Here is a 16,287-nt window from a genome sequence, read left to right on the forward strand (position 1 = left end):
AAAACATTACTCTGTTTGGGGGTAAGTACACCTTCAACTACCTGCAAGGAAGATTGGTGATACTCCTTCGGTTGCATACAATAGTATTTTGGTTTCAGAATGGGCTGGTGATACGCATGGCATCATGTTTTTGCACCTAGTCATAATGAGATATCTTTGTTCTCGGATACGGCAGTTGAAGAAAATCGTTAGCTCGTCGAAATAGCTAATAGGTCTGCCAATTTTTTTATGTGGATGGCGTAAAGACACAAAGTAGCCGTTGGTATTTGAGCCCAGACCGCTGCCTGGTCGAGGATTAAACCAGACTGCAGGCCCGCATTGGTCTGACGGGTAACTGTCTTCCTTTTTGGGGGGCTCGGTCGGCGAGCGCACAGTAACAAGGAAATTGACTCCACGTCTGGCCAAGGAGGGTTCAGTCATTCGGCGAAAAATCAATCTCCGCAATTCGCTTCCAACACCTGAGCCTCTCTGGTTACCTATACGGAGGAATTGTAACTTCTTCACAGGGATGAAGAGGCTGCAGCGTGACATAATTACGAAATAAAAAAGGTGACCCGCAAGCACAAGGAGCTTTATAGCAAATAAAAACAGTCTGATGAAACCGACAGCGCATTTGATACTTGCGATACCGCAGAACCTTGACGATTTCCCCGCCGAAGTGAACAGGAACCATGTTAGCAAAATAGAGGGGTAACCACATGCAGCGACAACGACGAGCGACGAGCGACGCGAGAAATGTTACTAAATGGGAACAGCAAACAGGTAGTGTAGCCGACAGCGGCAAGCAAAAAAATGAGCAGTGGCTTAGCTCGGCTATGCCAGGATATAAGTAGCGTGAGCTAATGTTCAGCTAGTTATTCTTAGGTTTCCGGGTTGTATAGGATTAGCTGATTATCATGCCGAATAATTTGAGGCACTAAACAATGGGGACCAGAAAAAACACGTAGACACAAACAAGGCGCCTTGTCTGTGTCGCCGTGTTTCTTCTGGTCCTCGTTGTTTAGCGCCTCAAATTATTCAGTTTGTTCAACCAACTAGCCCTGGTCAGGCTTTTGTTGATTATCATGCTTACTGCGGCTCAAACGATTTCCAATGCAATCGAATGCAATCCAATCCAATCCAATCCAATCCACTTCAGTCCAGTCCGGTCAAGTCCAATCTACTCCAGTCACTGCTCCTCGCGCATGCGCAGCACGGCTCTCCAGGAGCCACGCGAAACGGCTATCAAGCGGCTCCGGCGCACTGTCAGACTTGGCTACTGCGCAACGGAGGCGCACCGCCGGTGCCAGTGCGTCTGTCGCAGCTATGACGTCACCCTTCTGGAATGCACAGAACTGCGAATATACAGACCCGATTCTCTACACACCGTACTCAAATTGGATTGGATTACCAATCGAATCCGATCCAATCCAATGCTCCTCGGGCTTGCGCAGCACGGCCCTTCAAGGTCTACGCGAAACTGCTCAACCTCGGCCAGTGTAACTTACGCTACAAAATTTGTACACAGGCCACCGGGAGCGGAGAGAGCGGCACGCGCCGTGCCGATACCATCGCTGGCTTTTTGCCGGCAAAAAGCAGCCCACAAGTGAGCGGCAGCGACGACCGACGACGACGGAGGGCATTGGCGGCAGTGTATTAAATTTTTCCCCTTGTCACTGTCACCCACACTACCTTTTTAGATGCAAACCATCTCTTAGTCGACCCTCCATCGTGCGTCGGCGTCCGGCGTCCGCACCTCTCCTCCTCGATCCCTCCGATAGCGAACACGCACCTCTCCTCCGATAGCGAATACGCCAGCTGTGATAACGCCGCTCTTCTCCTCGTTGCTTGGCTCGTCTCGTGCCGGATCAGGAAGACACCAGCAACACTGTCGCTCCAGGAGCCCAAACCAGCTGTGATAACGCCTATCTCCTCCTCGCCGCCGGGCTCATCGCGTGACGGCTTAGGAAGACACCGGCAACACTGTCACTCCAGGAGCCCTTAAAGGGGAAGCGTGCTCGTCTCGTGCCGGCCCAGGATGTCACCAGCGACACTGTCGCTCCAGGAGCCATCTCATGGTCGGAGCTATGTCCCTCCCTTGTTGTAGCGCCATCCACACCCCCACTGCGCATGCGCGTCTCTCCTCCATTCTCCTCTCCTCCAGCTGTATAAAAGCTGGTTCGTGCGCTGCGCGGTGTTCTATCGGCTCCTAGACACCGCCTGCGCCGGTTCTGCTCCTGTGTGGAACCTACGCGGAACCCCCATGCTTTGCATAACCACATAGTTCCCTTCGGGGAGATGGTGTAATTTTTTAGGGGCGAAGCTCCTTAAGGCGTGGGTGTGTCCATCCTCGACGTATGTATGTAGCCACCTCTAGTTTAGTTCTTGGATTGTTTACTAGATGGCGTGGCTACCTCTAGTTTAGTTCTTGGATTGTTTACTAGATGGCGGTACTTGTATATGATGAAAAGATGCGCTTGGATTGTTTACTAGATGGCGTGGCTACCTCTAGTTTAGTTCTTGGATTATTTACTAGATGGCGGGGAGCGTTGTAATAAAATCCGTTCGGTTCGCTGTTGGCGCGCGCTCGGAGTCGCCCGATGGATAAAGGCCGACCTCCATGCAGCGAAATGTAGGCGAAAAGGCGGCGAACGTCGCCCGGCGGCGGCCGCTCCGCCGCCGGCGTCGAAAATACGGCTGTTTGTCGGCGATCTACGCGAGCTAGATGTCGAACGCACGGCGGCGAACGTGACCGGAAGCGGCAAACTGCATTTTGAGGCCGCAGCCAATCACAGCCTCGTACTTCGTTGTACTTCCTGTCCTGTCTTCCATCGGCGGTGTTCGCCGGGTCACGTTGCATGGAGGTTGGGGTGGACGAAAACTGAGCGGCGCGTCAAACCACGGCGTCCGCCGCGAACAAATAAAAGTTGATTTGTATATATACACACACAGTGTTTCTCACGTCTTTCTTGATGATGTAGTGGGCGAACGTTCACTGAAGAGTCACGGTTCTACCGATGATTTCCCCTCAGGAGCTTCGCCCACTCATCATCATTCACCCCGTGGATATGCTGTGAATTTTTTTGTTGTGCCCATTGGGTTGCGTTTTTCGCGTCGCTTGTCGCCATCTTTTCATATGGTAACCCCTTAAAAAAGGTCGGTATACGGACACCCGCGAGATGAAATATGCCAGCCACATTGCAAGGAACGCTCGGTAAGAAAATCTCAACAGGTCTTCCAACATGGTCACCACTGGTGATATCCATAAATGAAGTGGAGAAATGAAAACATATTTATGAAAATATGATGCCGAGAAGAGGAAATGTAGCGCCACTACAATATCTTAAATGTAGCTCGCCGAAGTCACAGAAAAACGCAGTGTGTTTATGAGAAAATATTTCGTGACACCGTACAAAAACAGGATCAGGAGGCACGACGAAAAAGATACGAGAAAAAACAATCCGAAAACCCCGACGGAACCTTATTAATTTAAATATTGTTAGTTCATTAGCACCGAATTGCCGAACATGTTCTCTGAATAACATCATTATCCATTTTCGCTACCTTTTCGTCTTCTCTCTGTTAGTATTACTTTGAACAAATCGGAGTTCTTAAGGCCAAGCAAACACGGCATTTAGCGTGGAGACGTTTGGTTACTGCCTTAATTGGGACTGCTGCAATGGACGAGCTCACGTTACACAATTGAGCTCACTGCGTCTCTAACACACATCTCATAGTGAAAGGCCGTAACTCATTTACAAAGTCACCCGTCATCCTTCTTTCTTTGCATCTGTTCCTGCATGCGTTCGTTACTATTACTTGTGAAATACCCGTGATGGCATCGCCAAGCAAGCAGGACATTTAGAGCTTACAGGAGCGGTCATGCAGACAATATACAAGTTTTTTTATCCGAAATATTTAGTTTTATAGTGCCCAGGCACTTGCCCAGCAGCAAACGATGCTGTATTACCTGCAAAATAATTCAATATAGGTTACAACTTTGATTCTCTCGCCAAATTGTATGTTTTCATTACGTGAGCAATGAAGTAAAAGTGCCCGCATTCGAACGAACTTCCACTGCGTCATGATTGAAAATAGAGCACGACTTGGACAACGGCAGCAAAGAAGGACGACGCTTGTCTAGTCGTCCCGTCGTTTTTCTTTACTGTCGTTGTTGAAGTCGTGCTCTATTTTTCAATCTATTTTCCAAATTGCCCAACAGCTTTGTTTAATTGTTGGATTTACACAGCGTCATTCGGCTCTGCAGCCTTGCTTGCCGTCAGTCCTCTCAGATGGCGCTGCTATATTAATCCACGGACCGTTGTACGCCGTTGCTTTGTTTTTGACCGTATTTGCACCTGGCTTGTTTTTTGCTACTGTAAATAGTAATCGTTTCTTGAAACATGGGGTATGCTCGACAAACAGGGTCACGTAAGAGAACGTCGCGTACACCAATCTCAGTGCCGTGCAAAGCAGCGGAGTGCTGTGCAGCTAACATAAGCATAGTTGGCCCAATACCAACAGCTGTGCATCGATACTTCTATGCTTACGTGTATTCTCGCAAATTTCATTGTTTAGTGCAGCATTCTTACTTCTGTAAAATGAGTATGCATCGCATTTCAGCCCAAATAGTTTGTTCGGAAAGCTTATAAATCCCGCCTAATTTGCGTTTGCCTTTGCCGGCCTCAGCCAATCGCACAACAGGGCACATATGACATCATAGGTTCTGTAGCGGGAAGTGAGAGTGGGTCGCATGGTCACTCCATTTTTTTTTCAGAATTATATAGCTTATTAGAGCGAATTGTACGTTGAAAGTACTGTGAGTATGGTTCTAAAGAGGCAATCTTCCGAATGAACCTAACGTGTTTTGTCAGCATGGCCCCTTTAATGTTCCTCCGCAGGTATTTTTCATTCAGAATGCTATCATTCAGAATTCTTATAAACGAAGTGTAATATAAACACACCCGGAAAACAGCATCGAGAATACGCCTTAAAAATAGCAAACATGAGCAAACCGTGTAACGCCCCTCATTTACACGAAAATGCACAATTGACGGAAGTAGGAAATTTAATCGTTACAATAGCGGAAAGGAGGATATTTGGTCGAACAGAATCTTGAGAACCAAGAAGTACAAAAAATACAGAATGTAAAAATTACAAACATGAACTGGCCAAATCTGAAATATGCATCTTATACGCCTCCTCCAAAAAATGAAGACTCAATAAACGACATTCGCAAGAGGACGCTGGAAATGCGAAAAAATGATAACAGTAACGGGTCAACCCTGCAGAACGACTAGCGTGTGCGGAAGAATACATCATTTGCGAAGTAAAAGAACTTAATCACGCTATAATGGTGTAAAATTACATAGTTGGTGAGAAGAAACAAGAGAAAATTTTCAAAAATACAGGGAAGCTTTCACTCACGCGCAAGACTTGGAAGGCTAAGCTGTTCGAGGTGAGCATTGCCGGGCACCTAGTGAAGTTTCAGTATTATTGTTTACTCGCATAGTTGCGGTGCTAGTAATCGGAGTCATATGCATCGAAGAGGTCGTTGTCTCCTTCGCGGCGGGTGGTGGATGCAAAGTCAACCTCAGCATTGTAGACTTCCATCCGCTCTTCGTAATCGACTCGAGTCAGCGGTGGCAGGATGTGCCAGTCGTCTCGGGGAGGATGGGCATACTCGTAGCCATGTCTGCGATTATACATAATGGCTCCTAGAGAATGCTGCTGCCGCGGTGACCTCCCCCAAGTGGGGTGTTCTTTCATAGATAGCATTGACGCTGGAGTTTCGTTTTATTTTCCGGCGCCTGGTTTCGATCCCATGACCCTGCGGGCGGAACGCAAGGTACATGGTGCTCTACCCACTGCGCCACAAAACGACACAGAATCAAAGGCTACGAACGCGCCTTATATCCTTGACTCATTCAAACTACGTCGTCAGCGGCGTGCGTTGGCGACTCAGCGGCGTGCTAGCGGCGTGATAGCTGCGTGGTGTACACGTGATAGCACCAACCCCCCAAACACTAAACGTTACCATACAACCACCCCCTATAAAGCGGGTTGGCGCGGGCTCCACTCCAGTCAATTCCTGCGCTCTCTTCTCTTGCGTTCGTCGGCGGTCGCAGTTGATAAGCGATGGAAGCAAGACCTTCAACTAGTACCGCGACGCAATCCAACATCAGCGTCGCGGAACCACTACAAGACATCGTACCATCATCTTCGTCGACGTCGGCAGAAGACAAGGCGGCGAGGCGGCGCGCTGCCGACGCCGAACGCAAGCGTCGTAAGCGTGCCGCCGACGCCGACCTTCGTGAACGAGAAGCCGCGGCCAAGCGTCAACGTCGAGCAGCGGATCCAGGCCTTCGTCAGGAAGAAGCAGCGTCTGCTCGTCAGCGTGGGGCCACGGACCCTTCGATTCGTGCGCAACACGCGGCTGCGACACGTCAGCGTCGGGCCGCCAACTACCATCAACAACTACCACCACCACCACCACCAACTCTACGCCACGTAAACGACCCCAATGCTCTGCATTTACTCGTGTCTCTCGCTCGGGGGCATGCGACGGAGGATTTTTTTTTCTATATGCGAGTAGCACTTGACGACAGCAGCCGGGGACTCGGCGGTCGCCGCGAGGCAAGCGCTCACGATCGGTCGCCAGTTTCTGGCTTCTGGGGGTTTTTACGTGCTTTTTTTTTTTTTTGCTAAAGCCACCGCGCGTGCCGAGCACACTCGGAGGTTGTTGCGAGGCACGAGCTTGCGAACACTCGGCCTTTTATTGGTGTTTTTTCCTCCAGCCGCGCACTTGCGGCCAGTAACAACAGCTCCGTTGCTAACACAATAAAACAATCAAACGTATTTGGCTACTCATCCCCAAATATGACTAAACAGATCAGAATTTATACCACTGGCGTTAAAATACTACAAATTAGTAGAACGCTCTCTGAATTCACGCATTTTTTGTTGTACCATCCCCATTTTTGACGAATGCTTGTCTTCCTTTTAGTACTCCAGCTTTACGTTCAGGAAATTTCTTTTCTGGGAATTTCTTTTTATAGGCCCCAGGACACTCCCGCCTTTACTCCGAATCCTTAGTTTTTCTCTGCATTATTACGCCAACTCGCGATGGCGGAAAACTATCTAGGATTGCGTAGTTGCCTTACCTTGACCACGCTGCTGTCAGTGCTAGTCGCCGGATTTATTATCGTACTGACGTGATTTTCTTATCTCCTGTGAGCGAATATAAAAGTCTTTATTAGTCATTAGTCATCAAAAGCGTCGTTTGCCCAAGGTCGCGTTTTTTTTATTCCGTGCAGTTTCTGTGCCATATTCTATTCTCTTGAGTCTTTTTATTCGTCGCTTGCTGAACATGATATAAGGTATAATGCCTTATATCTTGTTATAAGATATAACAAGATATAATGCCGCCAGATAGGCAATCAAGAGGCAGGTGCTGGAATCAAATTGCGGAGATCGATATGTCCGCTTCCTTTCTCCTAATGATTTAGGCTCTTGTGCGGCAGACGGGGCTCTGATTTCAGCGGCTGTGTAGAAGTCGCATTACGGCAGAAACACGGCAAGAAATCCCCATCAATGATTTGGTTTGATCCGAGAAAAGTCAGTAACAACTGGTGGAATAAAACTGATACTTTGTGCTTTTATGCGTAACGCAAGAAATTCTCATAGAATGGGCTTTGCACTGGAGACTGCGCACCTTCCTATATTCAAACTTCTAGGAGAAAAAATAGCGGTTTGGGAACTTCGGCTCAGAGGCCTGCTCAGCATTCACCAAGAAGTTCAAAAAATGCGTGAAAGATAAGCTTGTCATTCTACGCTACATTTAGCTACTTGTTGATTGTACTCGACAGTCGCAATAACTAGAATAACGCACTTGCAAGCGCTGCATGCCGGTTTGCTTTGCTCCTTGGTATAGACGATCTCGTTGATTGAATTAGACTGGCATATCTGCGCATTTATTTCGAGCTACACTATTACACATTTTGGTAAGGGTGTCTACGCTTGATCAAATTTTGTTGAAAATGCAATCTGTATATTCTAGAGTGCTTGCACAGTTCAGAATTCAGCTGACCTCCGTGTGCTCGGTATATGTGATGCCTTTTAAAAGGACGTGTATTGCCTTGATCGAAGATAGTTCTGCATCATTGAGATGGCTAGTGGGCTGGATTTAGTTCCTGTTGTGAGCCCTACTGTTTCTGATTCCGTAGGTAATATCCCGATGTTACCTAAAGCCGGGCTCGTTGACAGTTCGTAGGCCGTACTTGAATAGCTCAGAAGCAAGCGACACCGTGCAAATATATTTTTTCGATACCGGTGGCTTGTGCTTAGTTACTTAGGCCGTGGTTGCTTTATGGACGGGCTGTGTGTGTCGCCAAGCAGGATCTTGGGTTAAGCAGAGTCTGCTGGTCATCTGAAGGCGAGAACTCAATTTTTAGCGTAAATAGATAACGGGTCTGAGTGGTACGTTGACCACCGCCATATTTGTTATCACGCATGATGTCAAGCGGTGATTGGGTTGGTGCTAAAAAGGCAAAAATAATTTGATTGATTGATTGTAGGGTTTAACACGCCGACGCAACGCAGGCGATGAGTCGCGCCGTAGTGGAGGGCTCCGGATTAATTTTGACCACCTGGGGATCTTAACGTGCGCCGAAATCGCATACACACGAGCGTTTTTGCGTTTCGCCTCCATCAGAAAAGCGGGCGCCGCAACCGTGTCTGAGGTTGTACGACAAGGATTCGGACAAGTTTGTAATCTAGAGTATGAACTTTTTTATGGTGTTTGAGTCATCTTGAAGCAAGCCTCGCTACATCTCAGTAGGAAAGTCAAGACAGCACTGTTGACGTTTCGTATGAGTAAATGGCTGCGCCGCTGATGTTTGGAATAATTCTGTTAAATATGTGGGTTGTGGCATTTAACTCTAGCCGGAACGGCCTAGCGATTGTAGCGATGCGTTTGCGGCTGATAGAGATGCCCACTAGGCGCATCCCACCTTTGGAAGATAGGTGTCCTGATATTGTCCTTTGGATAGGTGTCTTTTGATAGGTGACCTTTGATAGGTGTCCTTTGGAAGATTGGTGTCCTGAAGATACGTGTCCTGAAGTTCATAGTTGTCCTGACATGAACTTCTGTCATACTGTTGCTTGCCTCTTAACAGCAGCACAGCGTTTTGCACATTGCCGATTTTGCACTGACAATAGAATAGCCGAGCTGCTGCAGCTTTGCCGCGAAGCTGCACTAGGTAGCATCGCATGTTTATGGCGTTTTGTGGCCGTGTTTAAAACTAACCATGCTGACAAGAATGCCGGAGCGGGAAATCTAGGGCAGCCATCTTTGTCTTCCTGCGGAAGGATAAGGTGCTACACGGATGTCATAAGAATTACCCATTTTATGTACGGAATGAGAAGTGTGGGCAAGTTAAAGACAATGTGGAGACGCAGGATGGAAAAGCAAAACTAACATAATTTTTGGAGGCTGAGAGCGATTCAGCCCCTACGTACGGTGAGCATCAAGAGGCTCAATAAAATTAAGCATAAATATATTTTTACAATAGTAACATCCACATAGGGCGGTATTGTTTTTACAAGTACATATCAAGGGTTTGCCAACTTTTTCTTTTGAATGGCGCTCCGTGTGAGATGCTCAATAAGTACGTTTTTGGGGGTGTTTTGTAGCACGCGGTGAGTTTTTCAAAAATTTGGAACAAACCCGAAACGGAAGCGTTTCACTCTGGCACATTTACAAATTGGTCCGCCTTATGTTGAACCAGTCCTGGTTTTAGACTCCTGTAGGATTTTAATGATATTAAAATATTTTGAAAATAGCGTCTCGAAAATGCGAACACCATAGCACTTCATTGCTGCTATGCGTCCAACGTGATCACCAAATTATTGCAAATATCAAGACTTTTTTCACACTACTCTAGTTACCTACCTATCTATTAAAGTTCAAGCGTTAGCTCACACTAACTATACATTCGGTACGCTCATGGTGTCAAAGCGCCGTCAATGTAGTAGGTGTGTTTATAGATGAACTTATATTCTGGCGCCAAAAGCAGTCAAGGCCACGTATCCTATATTTATTCTGGCAAGAGGCAAGCAGCCCAAGGACGAGGACTATAAAGGGTGGGGGGAGAGGCACAGAACCATCAGCTTGCATCCTGAGCTTGCACCCAGCAGCGAAACCCTAGTTGTCAGCACTTCAGCTTGGATAAGGAACAGTGCATGCGCTACTCGCCAGCCTTCCAAAATGGTGACAGCTCGGCAAAAATTGTCATCGTGGCAATAAAGATAGCGACAGCACCAACGCAACGAGCGTCACTCCTCTGAACAAAAGCACAAGCTCGGTATTTGCTATCGATGTTAAGCGGACGTACAAACAATCGCTCCCGGACGACGACTTCGACGGTGAGGCCCAGTTGGAGCCCTTGCCGAGAGGACCGTCGAATGGTGTAATAAAATATTCGCAGCGTTAGCTCCCACCGCTATTGGCTGTTTTGAATCTTGTACGCAGGGTTTTCACCGTACCCCATAGGGATAGACACGACGCTGCGAGGAAATGATTTTCGCTGACGCGCATGCCTCAGACATTGTTGTCACCCGGTGCCGAATTTCTCCGCCCTTGCCGTAGACATCCTTTGCAGGCTGCGCACGCTAAAAGCCCGCTCTTCCGCCAAAAAACATCGCTACCGCTTCAAGCGGGACGTGACAAATACATTTTCTGCAACAGCGGCAGTAGTGGGAACCTGCATGGTTTTCGCTTCTTTTCCTTCTGCCTTTTCTTCCGTTCAGCGCTTGTTCTCTCGAAGCGCGTCGGAGAGCAAACAATGCGATTTGTTCTGAAAGGCTTCCGAGCGAAAACCGAATCACGCTGTGCTACAAATGCGGGAACGCATTTACGAATAGGCTCCTCCAGGTCGGTAGTCAAACTAGTTTCCAGCGTTTTCACAACGAGACATTGGGCTTGGTCGCTGGGTATGTCACGTTGGGGCTGACGCAAAATCTTAGCCGTGCAGAAAATGTTTCCGTTCGAGGCAATGCAGTGGAGAAAATGGGATGAGGGCGCTTTGCGTTGCTGTTGTACGTGTAAGGCTTGTAGGTGCACAGACGGATGATAAGAGAGGAACGTTTTGCCGGAGAGGCACAAAATATCGGTGGGCATTGGTAGGCTAACACTGAATGCGCGTATGAAAAAGGATCAGCCGGATTATTTTCGAAATGCTCTTTAAAGTGTTCGTTTTTCGTCTGTCGAAAGCTAGAAATCGTCGCATCATCACCTTCGCGTTCCAGGCAAAATTGATCCACAATGTACAAGTTTCTACCCAGGAAACCTGCAAGGTGGTGCGCAGTGAAAACGAAATGGCATCACCATTATTACAAATTTCACGTGTCAAGCGTCCCGCTTGGCTGGTGCACCAATAATAAAAGCGAGTGTGGTCGTGGTACATATAGAAGCAAGCATGCTACACCACATATGAGGGGCAAAAAGTGTTTGATTTCAAAATGCTTAAAATTGAAAAATCTGGGGCAATTCATGCTCCGAAGGTTGGCGGACCCCATCAGCGTGTTGCATGATTTATTACAGTGAAACTACACTAAGTGCTATGTGGCAGACAGTGTGTGGGTTTTGACGCTCGTTCTAAATGAAAATCGCGGGAAGGCTTTGGCCGATACACCTCTGCTGGTATGTGGACTATTTTAGTCGGACTATTGCGCAATACTCCACGGGCTATTGTAGTTGAGGTATAAGTTTAGTTGCGGAGGGTGCAGAAATAGAGAATTAGATGAATGGGAATTCGCGTCGTCAGGCATAACGATAAAATTTAACTAATTTTCCTCGGGCATCATAACCATATGCGAGGAGCTCGATTGAAGTGGCACCCCTGCCTGCAGTGCGCAGGGGCAGGGAAAAAAATAAAATTGCGTGAACAGACCTGCTGCAAAGACGAATGCAGGAACATGAGCCATGCGTGGATATCAGTAGTACGTGCTGCGCGCCACATGGTTCAATCATCCGCATTCGTTTTCGCACAGGTGTCCTGTATGCCCTCGCCGCCAAAATTATAAGTGCCAGCAAATTGAAGCACTAATTTGACTCGATTTAAACTATGCGCCTACATTTAATCTTGTTTTTTTTTTAGCTCTAGACTTTGTGATTTTCTTTTTTTTTTTTAATGAGAGTATGTTCTGAACGTGGCATTCGTGTCACCGAGCAGCCACATATTATATTTAGGCAAATTTTTTTGCTGATGACGCAGTTGCTGTATTGAATATCAGCATAAGAATTTACTCCACTACTCGCAACAATCCTCAATTTGGACCTAAATATATTGACGTAGTCCCTTCCCGTTAACTAGTAGCAAGAACTGTCGCACAAAGCGCGAAAATATGTCCTGGAGGACGTCTATGACTTTGCGAAAAGAGGCATTTAAGGAAAATGTTTCCGTTCAAATGTAGTTTTCAATTTGAGATATATTCTATGCATATAGACGAATGCTAGTGAGTCCTTATATCTCCATGTACACCTTTAAGTAAAATTTTTAAATAACAACGAGGCATACCTTTGCAGAAACATGGGAATAAAGGCTCTCACGCGCACGTAATAACGCACAGTGTGCGCTATTTCCTCTAGGCAAAGTAGTAGCCAAGGCAGCCAACGCACCATCGAGGCTCAAGCCCACCACGATGGGACATGCCTTGTTACGAAAACAGCGACGCACTAACCCCGACGAACAGCTTTTGATTAGGTAGCCGCAATCTCGTGTAAACAACGTCGCTCCTTTTGGGCAGAGCACGACGTTGATCCAGAAGAAAGCGCAGTTAACCGTCCGCTTCCCCCCTCTTTTGTGACGTCGTAATCTGTATGATGGTCTGCTTGAAGAACTAGAATATACAGAGCTAAGAAAAAAGATGCATGCAACAAAAATAAGAAGGTTTTTCCATCTCGAAGATAAAAAAACTTAACAAAGCAGTAACGATGTGAACGTAATGATGGATATCAAGCGTGAGGTCGGTGCCCTTTTTCAAAACAAACTTATCATGATGGCTTTGTCTTATCTTCTTTTTTCCTGTTTGCATTTACTTTCTGCTGAAACGCTCCGTTACATCGATGAATCAACGCCGCAAAAAAGCTCCAGCTGCAATTCCAATATTCGATTTTAAAGGACGCCCCACAGCAGGTATTCAATTAAAAAATGGCAGCGGTCAAAAATCCAAGCTCCAATCTTTTTATGAGGTCCATGTGCAATTGCGCCAGCGCATACGAGACCTTTCTGAAAAGACAACTGTAAAAGCGGGCATAGTAGTGGCCGTGGCTAGGTGCCACTTGGCCGCACTAAACCGATGAAGGGCTGCCACCGATATACAACAGATAAGGTCTTCAGCAGCTGCGATATACTTCGCAGAAACAAAGAAAGCGTTGAATAAGAGAGCAAAGAAAACTGTCGGAGAAGTTCGGCAGCATATCAACAGATGTAGTCAGGGAAGCGTCTAGCAGAGAAAAGAAAAAAAAAGCTCTCCCACGTACGCATGCAGCCTCGTTAGGCGCCGATACGAAAGCACGACAGGATAACTCCTCGTTAATGTCGAGTCGATGAACGCCAGTAACGTCAAGCACTATTTTTTCTTTTGATGGTTGTTATCAAGCAGCACGCAAACACACGGTTTCAATCCCTTCTTGTGAACTTGGGCAGGGGATGCTATCTTATGTTCTTTTCTCAGTGGGGTCGTTACCCTGTTTGGCCTTGAGGTGCTTGGATTTTGTTTTATTTTTAGGAAAAGTACAAGAAGAATTGATCGGAGGTCAGTGAATTGCACGCACGAATACCTGTTGATGGCAGTGACCGTGGTACGATTTTGAAGCGAATCAATATTTCAAGCACACGCACCTACAGTTCAGTTTTTTTGGGGGGCAAGCGCGCACAGCCCGCTGATTTTCGTCTTGTGGAGAGGCTACCGTTTTATGTCAAGTTTCCTGTGAGTGTTAACAAGTATAGCTTTTCCCGGTATATATGACTGCAGTCAACCCGTTTAGGGGAAGCCCCCAAGGAAGAGAAAGCTTCAACTAAAAAAATTCACATCCAGATAAAATGCAGGTCTTACAACTACAGTAGAACCTCGTTATAACGAAGCACTATCGAGACAGCGAATTAGTTCGTTATAACCGATATTTGTTATAACCGGATAGGTAGAAATTGCGTATAACAAATCGGCAATATTTGATACAAAATACGGCAATACTTGACACAAAAATACTCGATACAAAAAACTGCATTTTCTGAGGCTTTGAACACACTATAGTTAAGGTAACCCTTACCTTTCTCCTTGTTGCTTTTCGAGCTGAATGAATCAGAACACGAGTACGTGAAATTACAACAGAGCAGAGTTTACTTGACAAAACAGGACTTCGTCCTTAATTATTTGATGGAGGATGTGATCTTCTTCTGGTAGATACTCACAGCAATGAGCAGGATCAAGTTTTCCACAGTGTGGACGAACAAAACGGCTTTTACGATTCTGCAGTTTAGGACTACGGGGGTTTTTTCAAATTAGCATCTCAGCCTCCTGGTGAAATATTTCTTCGTTATATCCGACATCGCGCGGCTTTCACGCTTTCGGTTTCGTTATAACAGAATAAGTGTCATTGAAATAAACCGTGACCAACCAAAGCCTGTATTTAGTTCGCTATAGCCGATAATTCCCTACATGAGAGTTCGTTATAGCGAGGTCGGCGAGGTGGGCGTAATTTTCCATTTTCACCATGCAATGCACATGCATTACACGTATGCTCAGGTACGGTCTTTATTGCAGACGAGAATGAGAGTTCGTTATAACGAGGCTAAACTCTACAAAAAAACCACGCCGCAGTGGCGCTGCGGCCAAGGCTTTGTGCTGGTGAGTCCAAGAACCCCACTTCGATGGCGGTCGCGTTGGCCGAATTTAAGATAAAGTCGAAAAGCAAAAACGCCCGTGTGTCAAGATTTAGGTGGACGTTAAAAATCCCCAGGCAGTCTAAATCAATCTGGAGTCCTCCACTACGGTGCGCATCACAGCCCAGGCGTAGCTTCATCACGTTACACCCCCTTCCCCAATTCGGACTACAAAATAAAGCTATTAGTCTGATCAAATACTTTTCAGTGGAACAAAATTTTGCTCTGGGCAAAAATTCAGCTAAGAATGAGTTTATTTCGACTGCAATGTTTTGAGATACCTCTATAGCATTTTTGTAACCATACGTCTGAACTGCAGGTAGATGTCACATATCCCCTTCGCACATACAGTAATCCTTCGTTAACTCGAAGTGGTAAAATCCGCTGAAAATTTTGAGATAAGTGAAATGCCTAAAATTAGTGGCGACGTCCCTGAGTTAAGAGGTACTGCTGTTAGAAAAGCTCCACTGCACGGGGAAGCTGTCGTGCCAAAGGCGAAAAAATTCGCAGGAAAACGAAATTCATTATTTCGGAAGAAAGAACTACGTCACTCTCGCCCATTTCGCGTTCGCCTCTAGTTCCAGAAAATCGTTCTCGAGGTGCTCAATTTTTTGCCGCCATCGCTACGTTCTACCTTGTTGCAAGCAAGAGTAGCATGTTTGTTGTTTCTGCGGCTTTAGGCACTTCTCGGAGCCCCTCGTCGTCCGCATCATCATCTGCGTCGTCCACATCTATGTGAAGGATGCTGACGTCAGATAGAAATCCAGAAACGGGGACGTCAGCCTCGTAGAGCGCGCACTTCGCGTAAATTTGCTGTTCATGATCGCATTAGGCGAGTAGTGGGAACTGAGCGCTCGAACGGAGGCCTTATCAGCTGCCTGCACCGGACTTTACTTTGTGTTCTCTCTGTCAGCACTTCGAGATATCCGTGGTCTTCCGAAAAAACTCTCGGAAATAAAGCAGAGCAATTAAATTGCGCTTATGGGAGGTAAATGTATGGCGAGAAAAATTTTCCACTTAACTGGTATTACGAGGTATCCGAGCTCGAGCTAACGAGGGATTACTGTATCACTATATCCCTGCAGAACAACAGAACACTGCCCGTATTTTAGATGAAACGCATCTGATCCTCGCCCCTCTGCACTTCCTGCGTCTGTCCGGCGTTGTCCGCACAGCTGCGCCTCTCCTCCTCTCCTCTTTCCGATAGCGAACACTCTCTCCCAAACAGCTGCGGGTTGGCGCAGCGCGCTCTCACTCCGTTGCTAGGCGCCGGTGGGTGGCGCTGCGCTCGGCGCTAGGCGCGCTGCGCATGTGCAGTACTCTCTCTCTCTCCGCGCTCTCCTCGCCTTCGGGCGCTGGGAAT

This window comes from Haemaphysalis longicornis, unplaced genomic scaffold (assembly GCF_048455015.1).
Source record: "Haemaphysalis longicornis isolate Haplotype H1 unplaced genomic scaffold, Haemaphysalis longicornis Haplotype H1 scaffold_8, whole genome shotgun sequence".
In the NCBI taxonomy this organism is placed as follows: domain Eukaryota; kingdom Metazoa; phylum Arthropoda; class Arachnida; order Ixodida; family Ixodidae; genus Haemaphysalis; species Haemaphysalis longicornis.